The 17,335-nt window shown below is 44.1% G+C and overlaps 1 protein-coding gene across 1 annotated transcript in view; it reads right to left on the bottom strand.

The window, feature by feature from the left end:
* The window catches only part of MGLL (monoglyceride lipase), a 128,854-nt gene extending 117,376 nt beyond the window's left edge, over positions 1–11,478 (bottom strand). Inside the window, exon 1 of the mRNA XM_027583621.2 lies at positions 11,363–11,478. The gene's annotated coding sequence lies outside the window, so the exon portion shown is untranslated. The remainder of the gene's footprint in view (positions 1–11,362) is intronic.
* Between the last annotated feature and the right edge of the window lie 5,857 nt (positions 11,479–17,335).

Here is a 17,335-nt window from a genome sequence, read left to right as displayed (position 1 = left end):
GCGCGCGCATGTGTGTGCGTGTGTGTGTGTGTACACATACACAATGGAATATTATTCAACCATAGGAAGAGTGAAATCTTGCCATTTGCAATGACATGGAGGGAGCTAGAGAGTATAATGCTACATGAAATCAGGGGTCAGAGAAAGACAAATACCATATGATCTCACTCATGTGGAATTTAAGAAATAAAACAAACAAGCAAAGGGGAAACAGAGAGAGAGAGAGGCAAACCAAAAAACAGGCTCCATAACTATAGAGAACACACTGATGGTTACCAGAGGGGAGGTGGGTGGGGAGATGGCTGAAATAGGTGATGGGGATTAAGGAGGGCATTTGTTGTGATGAGCAGGGGGTGATGTATGGAAGTGCTGAATCACCATATTGTACACCTTAAACAAAGATAACACTGTGTGCTAACAATACTGGAAGCAAAATTTAAAAGAACAATTAAAAAGCTAACCCTTGAGTGTCTGATTTGTTTCACTGGGTCAGAACATGAGGAAGGGGGTAGGTTTTGGTGTGGCTGATGATGTTGCTATGTGTATTTCTGGACTTTTGGCCTCTTTGGGACATCCAAGCCAAAGCCTGATGGGTAATAGTCGACACAGTAGGAGAATCGGGCCAGAGATGAGGGCCTGGAAGTAAGTGGTACTTGATGTCATGGGAATGGATTCAATTGCCCAGGAACCATGAACTGGGCGGGGGGCGGGGTAGAAGTGAACCCAGGAGAGATCCTTGTGAGGAGAAGGAGGAGAATGGGGACCGGGAGAGTTTGCCAAGGCGACAGACACAGAAGATTACTTGGAAGGTGTATTTCACAGAATCTAAAGGTACAGCCTGTTGTAAGAAGGACCGACAGGGCCAAGTGCTATTCAGACGTCAAACAAGAGGACTAGAATGGGTTCAAGAGACTCAATGACAAGGAGGTCATCGTAACCTTGGAGAGAACCCAGTTCATGGATTAACTAGGACAGAAGACAGTCTACACTGAGCTAGGACGTGGGTCAAAAGTAAGTGGAGACAGCTCTTTGAAGAAGTTTTGTGTGAACAAGAAGTAGTGGTACGTGGTGGCGAAGTCTGTGCATTTTGGAGCCAATCTGGATTCATTTCCGGCTCTGGTGACTTGAACTACACAATCTTGGGCGACTGGTTTACCTTCTTTATGCCTCTGCCAAAGGAGGCTAATTAAGAATCCTGTCTAGCTCATGAGACTTACTGGGATAGAGCAGGTTAGTTGCTTAGCACGCCTGGCATAGGGTAGGCAGGGTGTGAGACCATGTCACCATTATTAAATGAAGGGAATTTATGCATGTGTGAGAAGTTCCCATGAGAACCAGAGTTAACAGTGAATGGTGAGTCTCCTGCCGCCTCCTGTACCCTGGTTCCTGTCCCCAGAGGCAACCACCTGGCAGGTTCTTGTTTGGTTTTCTGTAGGTGCCCTGAGGTCTGAGGAGAGTGGAACATGCCAGAAATACCTTGAGGAGGAAGGGAGAAAGTAAGAAGCAAGAGCATCAGAGGGAAGTAACGGCATCTCTGCTGGCTCCATGCTGCTGGGCTTCTCGAAGAGGGGGGACCAAACTGTTGAGTTTGGGTGTTAAGGACAGGGCTTGAGAAACATCTCCTCAGGGGAGTGAGAAGGTCTGTTGTCCCAGGGGCCCCAGTGAATGGCCATTTGCATTGTGACTTTGCAGGTTTCCACTATCTCTAGGTAGACAGAGTCAGAACTGAGTTAGATCATAGGACACCCAACTGATGTCACAGACTTGTCTGGCGTGGGGAAAACCCCACATCTTTGGTGACCAGGAGCACCAGAAGGGAAGTGTTCTGTGTAAAAGTAAAGGAGACACTATCGGAGAGAATTGGGTTTTCCCCTACTCAGGATGACTACTGGGTTTTTCCAAAATAAAGAGAAAGGAAAAAAGAAACACTTTGTAGTCTACACAATACCTACAAAAAAGAATTTACTGGAGGACAGAACCAACAAAGTCATGTACCCAGTGCTGTTACAGAGAGGTCATAAATATCCTTAATGTTGCTGTGACAAGGTGTGTTGATTCTGTTGTTCTGTCTTATTGAAATGGTTGTAAAAATTTTCCCCAAATCATTTCTGCCTTGGCCCCTTTCCCTATTTTTTCCATAAAAAAGTTCCTTCTTCGTAAATTCTTCCTGTAGTGGCACCTGGGTAGCTCAGTTGGCTAAGTGTCTACCTTCAGCTCAGGTCATTATCTCAGGGTCCTGGGATCGAGTCCCACTTTGGGCTCCCTGCTCAGTGGGGAGTCTGCTTCTCCCTCTCCCTGTGCCCCTCCCTGCCCCTTGTGATTTCTCTCTCTCTCTCAAATAAATACACAATCGTAAAAAAATAAAAAAATAAAAATAAAAATAAATTCTCCCTGTAGAGATTTGGGGCCCTTGATCTCCATGGTTAAGAGAGGGCTGCTGGGTATTAAATGTGAAATAAGTTCTAACACAAGTGTGGGTGCAGGAAAGTTCTGGAAAGTTGCCTCCACCCTCCGTCTACCCTTGCACATCAATGGAAGGGTAATGTCATTAGAAGAGATCATTCCAGAATGACAGGTGTGGCAGTCAAGGCACTTTCCTGCCTTTCCTTGACCACTAGGAATCATGCAGGAAAAACAAAACAGGGAATTTTTGATCCTTTTAGTGTGGTTCCCACAGAAGTTGCATCTGTTGGAATCAAAATAGGAACGTAAATGAATATAGGTGCCCCCATTGCCTCCCTGTGGGAGGGCCCTCACATGGGATTTTGCAGTTGAGGAAACCACATCAGTCCCTTTCCTTGCCCAAGGCTGTATGTGAGGAAGTGGCCGAGCCGGCCTCTAGACCCAATCCATCCACCTCCCGTGTTCTGTCCTTTGCCGCAGGCTGCTGTGTAAACCCAGGCTGCTAGGGAAAATGGATACAGGTGTTCAACATTCAAGGATGAAATAACATTCAGCTTCACAGTGAGAAAGGCCCTCTTCTCTTTCATCTTTCTGATGAGTAAAAAACAAAGTCTTTGTTAGGTTTTTATGTGTCGGTAACATTCCAATATTTGTGCATCTCCCTTTTTAGCCACTTCGTTTTGTTATTATTATTATTCATTTTATTTGTAGGGCTACCTTAAATGTGTGGCAACTGTTCTTTTCTATTTCAAGAAACCTGTTAAAAAGACACGGAGTTTAAAACATGGGTTGATTTAAAGAAAGATATTTGGTAAATTACAGAGCATGTAACATAGATGATGCAAAGCCATAGTGTCAGTGGTGGAATCCTGGCAGGAGAGCTGGGTGTGGGCCTGGCCTCCCCCGCGGCTGTGCTCTGCCTCTAGCCTGCATTTCCTGGGGAGGGCTCCTTCCATACCAGCCTACTACTGCACTTCCCGGATTCAGCTTCCGGTGGGTCAGCATGGGATTGGCCCAGATGGTCTCCTAGGCTCTTTCCAGCTCTCAGAAACATTCTGTGGATGGCTATTTTTGCTATGTATTTAAGCACCAGGGCCAGCCCTATTAGGAAAGGCCATTAAGCACAATCAAATCTACTAAGATGAAAATACTAGTCCCCACCCACACACCACCTTCTTTAAATGCATTTGGCAAGTCCAGAAAGCCAGCAATTAGTAAGTGAGCCCAATCACTATAACGAGATCTGCTCTCAGCGGTAAAGGAGAAATTCCTGCACTGACTAATCTGGTTAATGGAGCGGTTAAAAGTTCTACATGCTGAAAAATATTCCTTTGGGGTCATTATAAGCACAAATAAAATGGACCCCTACAGCAAGTAACAGTGGCAGGTCACACATGTGTATCTTTCTACTTCGTTTTTTGCAAAAAAAAAATTTTTTTTGGCTTCTTTTGAAATAGATGCGATTGACCTAATGCTAAGTTTTGGTCTTTGAAGGCAAATGAGGTAGTGGTTATGATTAGGTAGGGAAAGTCCAATGATGGGTTGAGTAACTACAGAAACTGCTACATATGTATAGAAATTTCCAGATAATCTAGACAAGGTTGGGGAGGGGGAGGAGCACACTGCACAGTTTTTCTAAACAGTAGCTCTTTTTTTTTTCTGGTCTGTTTTTAATTGGCTGGTTTTGGTTAAAGAGGCCACATGCTATGCTTGTTAGAGGCACAGACCCCGGGGTCTGACTCAGCTCTTGGACTTAGAATCTGTGTGACCTTGGGCAAGTTACTTAGCCTCTCTGCGCTTCCATTTCCTTATCAGTAAAATGGAGGTAATAATAGAACCTGCTTCACAGAACTGTTGTGAAGATTAAACGAATTAACACATTAACGTGCTTAGAACAATGCCTGGCATATAGCAAATCCTTTATGTATGAGGTACAGTATTATTATTGTTATTACTGTTTGTAACACAGCATCAAGTCTCCCCTCTAAGTTGCCTTTGTAAATACCACACACCTGAGAACTGTGTCTTCTGAAATCGTGTTACCTTATACAATATGAAATGTACATTTCAGTGGACATCAAGCAAAATTGGCAAGCTTTGGGAAGGATTTTGTAGCTGGAAGAAGTCCTAGATGTCATGGAATCTAAAGCCATCATTTTATAGGTAAAGCAACTGAGACCAGAGAGGTGAGGTGACTTGCCCAAGGTTGCACAGCAAGTTAGTGGCCAAATCTGAATTAGAAAAAGAGTCCAGTCTCCCACCTTTTGTATCTCGGGGGAACTACATTCTTAATGGGTTCTTAGTGTTTCCAATATGAAAAGCAATTGGAAACCAGGAATCAAGATACTTGGGGGTCTCTCACCCACATCCTGCCACAGACCTATGTCAGATTTCCTCTCATTTCCTTCAAAGCTGGAAGAGATCTATACATACATTGGTTTTCTTTGATTTGTTTGCTGACCACCAGGCAATACTTGCTCCTTTCCAAACACAGCTGTATTTCCTTTTAATGAACCCTCCACTGCTGTGTGAATTCTTGGGGGCAACTGTCAAAGTGCCTGCATCACTCTGGCCAACCAGGGCCCACGGAAGCCACTGCACTGTCTCTGACTAATTCTTGAGCAGAGTGACATGGGCTGTGAGGCCCAGGCAGAGCTCACTCATTCTCAGGCTTTCTGGGTGAGGTAGTTGAGTGACCTGCTGCGTGTCCTGGTCCTCATTCCAAGCCAGGTCTTCTAGTCTTTAGTGGGTTCTATGAGCAACCCAACAGACACCTCAAAAAGGCCCCTTGGACTTATGTCAGCCATATTTGATTTCTGTTGCTTGCCATCAAAGAACCTTCACAGATACAGCTCAACTGGTTGCCTTTGGCTTTCAGAGCCATTGGGAACTGGCAGGTAGAAGGAAGGTCAGGGATGTGGGGAGCAGGAACTGCAGGGCATGCTGTCGAGATGTCTGGGGAGAAGGGAAAGAGCCGAATAGACCGAAGTCTAAGGAGTCTCTCCAGATCAGCCTGGAGAAGGCTCAGCAGCTGGAGCACTGGGAAATGGGAATTCTGTCAAGCGGAGAAGTTGGCCTATTTAAGTCCCCACGAGTGGGGTAGGGCGGGTGGTATGATGCAGCTGACAACTCGGGAACAGGAAAACAGGAAACAGAGAGAGGGAAACTTCCCAGGACTTGTTCCTCCCTCAGGAAAGTCTGCCAATGGCCACAGCAAAACAACCCTGCCCAGGGAGCCCTTGAAAATGAGTAAAAACGTGGTTTCAAGGACCATCTTGACAATAGAAGTAAATATTCATTTCTTCTTTCTTTCCTTCATGTAACTTGCATTTACTAAGCAGCTGCTACAAGCCAGATATGGTGCTGGATGCTGGGGCATGCAGCTAAACCCACCATCTTTCCTCTCATGTGATTTGCAGTCTAAGGAGCAAGAGGGCCAAGAAAGCTACCATCACAGCCAGGGAGGGGAACACCCTGAGGAAGGTGTGTGTGTGGACAGGCTGTGAAGGATAACACAATGATTCATACAAGAAGTCATGTGATGGCAACATTCATCTTCAACAGCCAGAGGAGGGTGTGTGAAGATTCTGGCAGAATCCCAAGCCTGTGACCTGCAGCTTATCTTCTCTCTAATGCGGGCTCTTGTCCCCTTCTGGGCATTGGCATGGAAGAAAGGAACGTGAGTAGGCCACGTTAGGCTTTGCTCTGGTTCCCAAAGTCCTGATGGTTTAACACCCAGGCCCCCTAGGGATGAGCACAGGCACCCAGTGGGTCCTTACTACCAGAGTATGGTCCATGGACCAGCAGCATCAACCTGTGCTAGGAGCTTGTTAGAAATAGGGAATGCCACGCCCCACCCCAGACCCACCGAACCAGTCTGCCGTTATAACAAGGCTCCCAGGTCATTCGTAAGCATGTTAACATTTGAGAAGAGTTAGTTAAACCCTTAGGTGAAATAGAGATATTCATTTAAGGATGGGTTATTTGGAAGGACTCAGGACAGGAGCCCAGCCATGCCAGCCAGGAGTGGTGTGTAACCAATTTCCTTGTGACTAGCAGGGACAAGGGCCGAGGGCTGAAGGAGGGCAGAAGACTCAGTCAAGACACATCCTGTGGGTTGAATGTCATAGACTTGTCTGAAAAGATGCAAGAAGCCAGTTCCATCTATTTATTTGGGTCCTTTCTCTTTTCTTTTTAATAAGCCTGGCTTGGGGTTTATTAATTTTATTAATTCTTTCGAAGATCCAGTTCTTTAGTTTCGTCGATCTGTTCTACCGTTTGTTTGTTTGTATATCATTTATTTCTGCTCTAACCTTTATTGTTTCCCTCCTTCTGCTGGCTTTAGGCTTTATTTGCTATTTCTTTTCTAATTAGTTCCACCTAAATTTCAGATAAACAGGGACTTAATTTTCAGTTTATTAGTACATCCCATGCAATATTTGGGACATAGTTATACTAAAAAGTTATTCATTGTTTATTCAAATTCAAATGTAACAGCATCTGTATTTTAGTTGCGAAATCTAGCAACCCCGGTCTACCAGGACCCAGGTGTTACCTCTCAACACCTAAAGAGCTTCAAATATTATAAAACAAAAGGATTAAGAAGATCCAAAATGACAGAATGAGTCACTTAAATTTAGGATGTGTGTATAGTTAATTATAACATTTTCAACCCAGATATGAATGCAGTTGAATCACCAGCTTCTCCCCACAAGCACATAAGAGCCAGAGGTGGCAAAGAGCTTGGTAAGTGGTATTGGAAAAATAACACTGAATTTCTACCTACTGTCACATGGACTGGACACCTACAGATGAAAGGTAGACTTAAAAAATTAATAGAAGAAAAGGCAGGAGAATATCTTTATTACCCAGATGGAGGAAAAATATCTTCAATTAAATTTTAAAAACACAGACTGTGAAAGAAAGAAGAAAGAAGAAAGAAGAGAAAGAAAAAAGAAAGAAAGAAAGAAGAAAGAAAGAAAGAAAGAAAGAAAAGAAAGAAAGAAAGAAAGAAGAAAAGAAAGAAGAAAGAAAAAGAAAGAAAGAAAGAAAGAAAGAAAGAAGTGAAAGAAATTTTAAAGAGAGGGAGGAAGGAAGGAGGGAAGAGAGGAAGGAAGAAAAGAAGAAAGGAAGGAAGAAAAAAGAAAAGAAAGAAAGAAAAAGAAAAAAAAGAGAAAGGATTTGATTACATTAAAATGAAGGATTTTCGTCCAATAAGGGACACCAAGGACAATAGGGGAAGGCAAAGAAAAGGTGAGAATATTTACCAAAGACAAATTAAGGATGAATTTATAAACTTTATGTGGAACTCTTACAAATCAACGAGAAAAAAGACAACTGTCCTCATTTTTTTAAAATGGGCAAAGAATATGAACAGGGAATTTCTAGAAACAGAATCTCAAAAAGCTAACAAACATACTGAAGAGAGGCTCCAATTCAGCAGCCAGTCATTAGAGAAATGCACAGCTAGATAACATTAGCACATCATCAGCTTGGCACCAAGTGAAATCCAAGCCATGGGAATTGACAGCAGGGATAGGACAGGGGGTGAGGTGGGGAAGGTTCTGCTGGGCTGGCGGGAGTAGATAGCTACGCTTGGGGAAGTGCATGCACCCATGGCCAGCCTCTCACGTTCCAGTTCTCACACAGGTCCAGAGGGAACAGAACAGTCCTTTGTGGAGGGCTGTCTTCACCTCCAGAGTGGCCATCAATGGGGCAATGGACACACCACAGAAAGTCACATGAAATTCCAAGCAGTGGTCAGACACGCCCAAAGTAAAAGGATGGATCTTATAGAGCACTCAGTGAACAAAGTGAAAAACAATGAAATCGAGAACACACTTCCATTATATGTGTTTTAAAACATAAACACTCCGTAGAAAACATATTTTTAAAACATGAACTATAAACAGGATAGGAGGGTTGTATTTGCTTGGAAGGAGGACTGGGAGAGGGATGGGAGATACAGAAAATGATAAATGAAAAATAATACTAAAAAGTAGTAAGGAAACAGCAAACAATAAAATAATAAGTAAAGAAGGAAGAAGAAAAATGTAAATAAAAGAAGACAGAACCAGCCATGATAAAGTAGCACGAAGTGAGGGGATGATTGGCTCAGTCCTGTGCACCTGAAGTTCAAGAATAAACACATAAATCTATAAACAAGTAATGACAGGTGTCTACAGTCACTGTCCTGGTCCCCTTTGGGGCTGACTCTGAGGTCCTCCCTTCTCCCCAGGACTTGGAGGGCCGGCCCCCTGGACCTGGTGCTCAGTTCTGTTCAGTGTCCAGGTTTTCTGCCCAAGGCTGCTGTACCTTTTACAGATGTGTGTCTATGCAGTTTGAATGTTCATGCTTGGCCCGGCCCCACTATGACTCATGATCTGAGCTGCTTACATTCTGGGTCTTAATCAGTGGGTTTTGACCAGAGAAGAAGAGAACCACTAAAACTCTCCTCCTTCCCTGACACCTTCCTGCAACCTTGGATCGGGGAGGGCGTCTCAGCATCTCTACTGGAAAGTATACCTTGGGTGGCTCTCAGGAGCTTTGCAGGTTGAAAACTACTGATGTTGAAAAAAAAAATTCCATAAGAGAGCAGGATATAAAATTAGCACATAGAAATCAACAGCCTTTAAATACACACATATGTATGTATTTATATTTATATACATAAAATATTCAGAGGATATTAAGAAAGAGAAAATCCCCTTTACAATGACAACAAAGAAGGCAAGGTATTTAGGAATAAACTTAAGAAGAAATATACAAAACCCCTATTAAACACCTTTGAAACAGGAAAAAATGTGAAGACATGGAAAGACATTCCTTTTTCTTGGATAGAATGACAACATCATAAAGATGCCAGTTTCCCTTAAATTAATTTATAAAGTTTAAGCAATCCCAATAAAAATAGCAACAGGCTTCTTTGTGGAGGTAGACAATTGATACTAAAGCTCTTAATTTAAAAAATGCAAGAATAGCATCGAATGTCTGAGAGGCAAGAATGTCTGACCAGATGTTAAAGCATACCTTTTTAGACAGTGTGGTACTGGCACATAAAAAGACCAGCAGACCAGTGGAAAAGAACAGAAAGGCCCAAAATAGACCCAGCCACATAAGGAATTTGGTATTTGATAAAGACGGCATCTCAAATCACTGAGGCTTTTCAGCAAACAGTCCTGGGCAACTGCTAAGTTGTTTGGGAACAGGTAACACAGCTCACACCTTACCCAAGAACAAATTCTAAAGGGATCCGGGATCCAGACGTGAAAACAGGAAACCACATGGCTATTTGAAAACCACTGCTATAAAACGGTTCTCAGGTCCCTCCTGATTGTCTGCTGCTGGGATTTCAACTCTCCGGCAAATTGACTTAAGGCAGAGTGTTCCCCAAAAAACCAATATATTCTGTATGGTTTTCAAGCCCCCTCTGGCTCATCTACCTGCGCAGCATGGGACAACTCTGTGAGGTACATGATGTATTTAAGCCATATTTGTGGTGAAGATCACTAGCATTCATGGGCACACGCTTAGACTGCACTTCCCAGACACCCTTGCAGCTTCGGGAGCTCCTGGCCAATGAACTGTGACCTGCATCTCTGCCTATAAAACTCTCTTTCCCCTGTCTGCCTGCCAGGTGAAGAGTGAAGGATATCTAAAAGGTGGCGTGGAGCCACAAATGCAAAGAGCTTAGGCTCCTGAATGACCCCGTGGAGCAGAGAGACCCCCACCACCAGCAACTTGCTTTGAGCCATGAAGCAAAGGAGAAATAGTAACCTCCTGCCATGTGAGGCCACTGAGATTCGGGTTTTGTCTGTTACAGCAGCTGGTGTTCCTTGCTCTGACAAATATGGTGTCTAAACTGTTGCTATCCCAGCAGGAAACCCTTCCGGCCCTTGAAAACCTTTCCCATCTTTCCCGCCTCGGTATATATGTGTAACATGTCAACACAAGAACACCCAGGTTTGAAGCTGAAGAGATAGGTGTGAACCAACTGCCCTTCTGTGCTCAGGAATCACGAGAAGAGAGGGAGGACCTGGGCATGTGACAAAGGGGAACGAAATGCTTGGAAGAGAAAAAATCCTTTAAATTCTGGCACCCGGGGCACCTGGGTGGCTCAGTTGATTAAGAGACTGCCTTCGGCTCAGGTCATGATCCTGGAGTCCCAGGATCGAGTCCCACATCGGGCTCCCTGCTCAGCAGGGAGTCTGCTTCTCCCTCTGACCCTCTTACCTCTCGTGCTCTCTATCTCTCATTCTCTCTCTCTCAAATAAATAAATAAAATCTTTAAAAAAAAATAAAAAAATAAATAAATTCTGGCACCCGAAGCACAGCACAAAGACCAGGTTCAAAAATGTTGGAAAGAATGTGTGGTTCTAGCCCAAAGTTAAAACTCTCCTATGTTTGTTTAGAAATTAAGCCGGAACAGGAGGGATCATGGCTACGGTCCCCCAAACAGGTGTCAGGTCAGGAAGAGAGAGATGGTGGCCTGGCGCCAGTCATGCAAAGCTGTCACTACGGGCCTAGTAGCACTTCCCACTTCTCTGTGAGGGGTTAGAAAAAACACTGTTTTCATGTAGCCAGCAGCCCCACATCTGCTATAATAGGAGCCCTCGTTCTCCCCATCGATGGGGGGTGGGGTGGGACATGGCCCCTAACATCGCAAATCACTTTGTGAGAGTGATGAGCATAACTTGGCCGACTCCCTGAGGACGGATCAGAACTTGCCCGAAAGCAGGAAGTGGAGGTGCCACACTGACCTCCCAGAGAGCTAGCTAGAGCTTATGGGGCCACTGGGAAAAGGCACTGCAGGTGAAGGGGGTGGGAAAGGGGGGAAGGAAAAGAGAAGGGGTGACTGAAATGCATCGGCAACATACTGAGGAAGTCTACAGAAAGAAGCAGAAGGGGCTGCTCAGACCACATTAGGGATGCCTGCTCCTACCCCCAAGTGCCCACTGACCTCACTTGATGCGCAATCTTGGGGGCAGCGTCTAGTGGTCCCTGTGTTACAGATGTCAGCGGTGTTCAGAGTGTGGGGACTTGAGTTGATCAGCGGCACGAAGATGAGCTGGTTAAGTCAGGCTTCCTGGGGTAAGGGAAAGGACAAACCCTTCCCCTTCTCTGACCCTAGAAAAAAGCTGATAATGCATTTATAACTCTCTTTCTAAACACGACTGTGATACGTGCAAATAAAGCAATTCAAAGGGCATGCTAGTGACTTGCGACACCTTGCAGGGAGAAAATGCCTTTAAACAGTTGTGTGTCGGCATGTGCTGCCCTCCAAATCCCAGATGTGCTGTGCATGGTGCAGGGCACATGACTATAGCAGTAATACAGAAACTGTTAGAGACACTGAAAGAGAAGACCTGCCAACCACTACATTTAAAGTGTTAAGGTCCTAAGACAGCACCAGAGAGAGGCTTTTAGACTTTTACCGTTTAACATGAGGGAAGGAAACGGAACATCTAAGAAACATGAGCGTGGATTCATGTCCCCCAAACAAGACAGGGGCATGGTAGGCCAAACTCCTTGCCTGGCCCGTGGGGTTCCTGCAGTCAGACCTAGCCCTGACGGCTCCACACTGGTTTCCCCAATTACCACCCTTCCTTTGCTCCAGCCGCACATGTCACATGCCATCCTGCCACTCCACATGGGGTCCTGACTCAGGGTCTTCACTCTTGCTGAGCCCTCCACCTAGGAAGTTCTTTCTCCAGCCCTATCGTGAGTCCCTGCCCCTCACTCCCTCTGATCTCTGCACAAGCATCAGCTCCTCAGCCTGGCCAGATGGCCCCTCAACCTCTTGGTTTTCTCCCTAATACCTTTACTGTTAAGAATACTTCATAATATATCACAACATTTGATACTAAAATGACATGATTTATAAATATGCTTATTATATGTTACATCTTTGTTATCTAGAATGGCACCATTCAATATGGTAGCCACTGGCCACACATGGCTATGGAGCACTTGAAACATGGCTCGTCTGAAATGAAGAGGGTTGTAAGTGTGACATCCAGACTGGATTTCAAAGACTTAGCCTAAAAAAAGAATACGAAGTATGCATCACTAATAATTTTATATGGATGATATGATTGAATACATGAACCCAATATATTGGGTTAACCACAATTTATTCTTGAAATTAATTTCATTTACTTCTTTTTACTTTGTCTCTGTATCTACTAGAAAATTTACAGTTCCACATGGGGCTTGCATCTGTGACTTTCACTCTGTTTCCATTGGACAGTGGGGATCTAGGATGAGCTTTCCATGAGAATAGGGACGTTGTCTGTCTTGTCCTGGCGTTCAGAAGAGCACCTGCGCATAGGACAGGCTTAGGCCACACTTGCTGAATGGAACTTTGTGTTTGTGGAAAACTTCTCCATATGCAGTCTCTCTCTCTGCCCTCAATCTCTGTCTTTCCCTTCCCCCACCGCCATTCCTTCCCCTCTGACATCATCATTACATAAGAAACTGACAGCTTTCCTTGTGTGCTTACTGAAGCCCCTGTCCTGATTTAGCCCCTTCTTGGTTAGGTTCCGAAACATGTTTTAAAAACCCTGTCTTCTGAAAATAAGCTCAGGTCTTTTCCAAAATAGTTATTGCATTTTGCATGGCTCATCTTATGGACAAATTAGTTAATCTAATTAAACTGAGAGAACACCTGAAAGAAAGCAAAAACAACAACAACAACAAAAAACACCACACACACAAACAAGCGCTCATCCCACGGGAGACAGCGGGGCAAAGCAGCAGGCCTGGGGGTCAGAAAGGTGCTGAGTGCCGCTGAATCAGGGAGGGGTAAGGAGTGAAGGGCGAGTGAAGGGAGGGGTAAGGAGTGAAGGGCAAACCCAGAGAACAAGCTTCTTCCCAGATTTGGAGAGGCAGACCCTGCTCAGAGCAGCTGGCTAATGCAGCAAATATGTCTACAAAAGAAGAGACACAATCCATTCAGCCATTGCACAGATGTACTGAGCACCTCCCATGTATGTGCCAGGTGCTGAGGAGACAGCCAGGATGCCTCTCTTATTGGAGCTTATGTACTCTGTCTGGAGGAGACAGAAAATGAGCAAATAAGCCCACGATTTAATATATGCTTTCTATCTACCTTACTATTGCCTGCTCAGAGAAGAGAATCCATGCTGTCAATTAATTTTTTAAAATCCACAGCTTGGGGGATAAGATTGGGCAGCGGAATTTTTTCAGAGACTAATTGTAGGAATTTTACAAATTAAGGACATTTAAGATAAATCTTGGCAAAAATAAAGCCCGGGCTAGATATGAGAATACACAGGCCACCACCTAAAGAGGCACTCAGGATGGGTGGGGAGATTCAGTCCCAGGAGAGTGCCATCAACATGGGATAGCTTCAAGACTCATCACACACATTGCATGTTGAAACCTGGAAAATGCTAACCTCGTATTTCTAGAGAGGAGAAAATTAATTTTAATACCAGTATTAGCATTCGGACAAAAGTAGTGCCAGATGCACCTGTGTGGTTACTAGAGTTGGTAGGATATTTGGCACAGAATAAAAGAAAGGCAAACCATGACACCCACTGAAAAGCCTGAAAAGTCCTTGAACTCCACAGTGTTCCAGGGCAGGAAAACACGCCACTCTCTTTGTTAGCTCTGAGCATGCCTGAGCATTTTCTGGAAACTGCTAGTACTGCAACCCAGATCGCCTGCTCAGAACTGAAAGGAGACAAAAACCAACAGAGCGGCAGCATTGATTTAACTAGTATTCTGTGGTCACTGCAATGCTGGGGCGGGGGAGCCCATCCCCCGGACTGCAGCTAAGGACACCTGACAAATCTATTGTGCAAGCTCTTAGGCAATGTATAATCGGTTCCCTGGTTTACAAATTACAAAATAGTAAATTTATGCTCATTGAATTTCTGTGGGAGGAATGGGTATGCTATTCACAAGAGGTATCATGTAAAGAAGGAAACACTTGTGTAAAGAATGAGGGTTTGGATGGATATATGTGTAATTATATCATCTGTGTTCATTCATCCATTCACCAAAGATCTATTAGCACCTTTCACAAATCTGGTGTTGGGGATACAAAAGGGAATAAAGTATGGCTCCTGACTTTAAGAAGACGACAGTCTAGTTGGAGAGATCAACATGTGAGCAAATCATCATGGTACACATAGTGTAAGTGCCACAAACAATTTGGACAATTTCTTATGGGTTCAAAGAAGAGAAAAAATGAATCCTGCCCGGTGGGGGATGGGAGTCAAGAAAGGCTCCCAGGGGGAGAAGATATTCCACTCAGAGTGGGGTATCAGAGGGTGAGGAGGAGTTTACCAGGCAGAAGAGGGGAGGGGAGGGAAAAACTCACAAGCAAGACCATGCGCATGTGTAAGTGCGAGGTGTCCTCAGAGAGCTCCCGTGTGAAAGGAGGGAGGAAAGCCAGGTAGCATGAAGTTGAGTGTGTCCTCAGCTGCTACATTGGAAATAGGTTCAGCTGTCCTAAAAAATAAGTCACCAAATAAAAGTGGCTTTAAAAATGAATTTGTTTTGGGGTGCCTGGGTGGCTCAGTGGTTAAGTGTCTGCCTTCGGCTCAGGTCATGATCCCAGGGTCCTGGGATTGAGCCCTACATCGGGCTCCCTGCTCAGCGGGAAGCCTGCTTCTCCCTCTCCCCCTCCCCCTGCTTGTGTTCCCTCTCTCGCTCTGTCTCTCTCTCCAAATAAATAAATAAAATCTTTAAATTAAAAAAAAATGAAGTTGTTTCTTTCTTTTTTTTTTTCTTACACAATCATATGACCATGGGCACAGTAGGGCTGGCAGGAAGGCTTCTCTGTGTGAGAGACCCCAGCTCCTTCTATCGTGGTGCTGCCATGCCAGGGGCTGGGCCCTTGTCCACAGGTGCAACACGCTCAGCCCTGAGCCTCACTGCTCTACTCTGGCTACCTCGGCACTCAACCCTTGCCATGGCTATAATCCCTGGGCACCCTCCATTCACCCCTATGGGGTGTCAGTGTTCTCTCCATTCACCCCTACATGGTCCCAGCATGTTCTCCATTCACCCCTGCTACATCCATAGTCTACCCCTACCACATCTATATCAGAATTCATTGTATCTTCACTCCTACCACTTTTATGCATTCACATTCCATATTCCATCTGGAAGGGGCATGCAGAGCACAAGCCTCTTCCCTCTAAGGATACAACTTAGAAATTGCACCCATGGCTCATTCATGTGGCATACCAACATGGTAAGAACCTACCTGCAAGGAAGCCTGGGAAATGTAGTTCTTGTTCTGGGCAGCCTTATGGCAGCCATCTGCCAAGCTAAAAGTGGGAGGTCCTATTTCCATGAAGGGGAGAGTGGAGACTATAGGGGCTGTTAGCAGCCTCTGCCTTTGCATGCTGTACTGGTGATCTCTGGACTATTTTGGGGAAAGACTGGTGTAACAGGCTTGTATCTTCTGCTTGATTTATTCTGACATGCTGTCTTGAGAGTGATTTTCTGATTTCTCATAAGTAGAATTGTCAGGATGTGAGAGGTTACTCAATGCCAGCAAGCAATAAATGAGTGCTGCCCCAATCACATGTGCTTCGTAAGCACTAATTCTGGCATTGTTTTAAAGGACATTTTCTAACATCTCTGGCCTGCAGACATTTTAAGAACTTCCCTGCATCTACTACCCATGTGTCAAGAAGCATTTCCACCCCCCAGAGTAAGGAGACAGGAACAGACTTCTAGGCAGGGTAGGGCAGGGAAATAAGGCAGATGTCAGCTTTACACCATCTTGGGTCTGAATCCCAGTGTATCACCTAGGTGCAACTTGGAACAAATCACTTACCTTTGTAGGTCTCAACAGCCTCGTCTATAAATGGGAATAATGGTGACACTCCATGACAAAGTTAAATGAGATACTACATGTGACCCATAGAGGGAGCTCAACAAATGTTTGCTTTTCACTCCGGACATCAACTGCCAGGTACTATGTGCACAGCACTTGGGTAGAAACCACACCCCAAGAAAGAATCGAAAAACCCAGTTTCCCACGTAACACCGTATGTTAATTATATTTGAATAAAATAAATACATTTAAAATAAATTTACAAAATAAACCCAGTTTCTTAAAAAGAGATCAGGGCCCCTTCACAATGATACCTTAGCCAAATGATCACAAGTAATAAAGGTACAAAGTGACATCATGTGCCACTATTGCGTTGCACTGAAGATAGAGCATCACTTCTATGGTATTGCTTCCAAAAATATACGACCCGAATGTAAGCATAAAGAAACATAAAACAAACTCAAATCAAGGGACATTCTGGAAAAAACTGGACTGGACTCAATCATACTGATGTCATTAAATGCACACACACACATACACAGAAGCACACACGTGAGCACGCAAAGGAAAGGGAACTCTTCCAGCTTAAAGGAGATGAAGGAATAGAACAAATTCATGCAAACATTTGATTAAATCTTTGATCAAAAAAACCGGTAAAGGACATTGTTGGGACAATTGGAGAAATTTGAATACAAGCTATATGCTAAACAGCAGTGTAGATCAATGTTAAATTCATTGGCTGAGATAATCGTGTGGTGATTATGTAGAATGCCCTCTCTCCTAGTAAATACATGCTGATGTATTTAGAGGTGAAATATTACGATGACAAAATTTACTTTCCAATGATTTTTTTAAAATATGTATTTGTGTATGTAAGTATATGAGGAAAGAGAGAGAAAGAGAAAGAGGGAGGGAGGGAGGGAAGCAAAATGTTGCAATATGTTAACAAAATAAACAAAAAACAAAACGTTGCAAAATGTTAACAATTGGTAAATTGATATAGATCATATACCTTTCCACTGTATTATTCTTTTAACTTTTGGGGTGGATTTGAAATTTGTCAAAATGGAAGTTGGAGAAGAAAAATAAGATGTTATTAGGGAAAGAATTTGA

This window comes from Zalophus californianus, chromosome 1, assembly GCF_009762305.2.
Source record: "Zalophus californianus isolate mZalCal1 chromosome 1, mZalCal1.pri.v2, whole genome shotgun sequence".
NCBI classification, from domain to species: Eukaryota; Metazoa; Chordata; class Mammalia; order Carnivora; family Otariidae; genus Zalophus; species Zalophus californianus.
The sequence above is the reverse complement of the archived record's forward strand: the minus strand, read 5'-3'. Positions and strand labels throughout refer to the sequence as shown.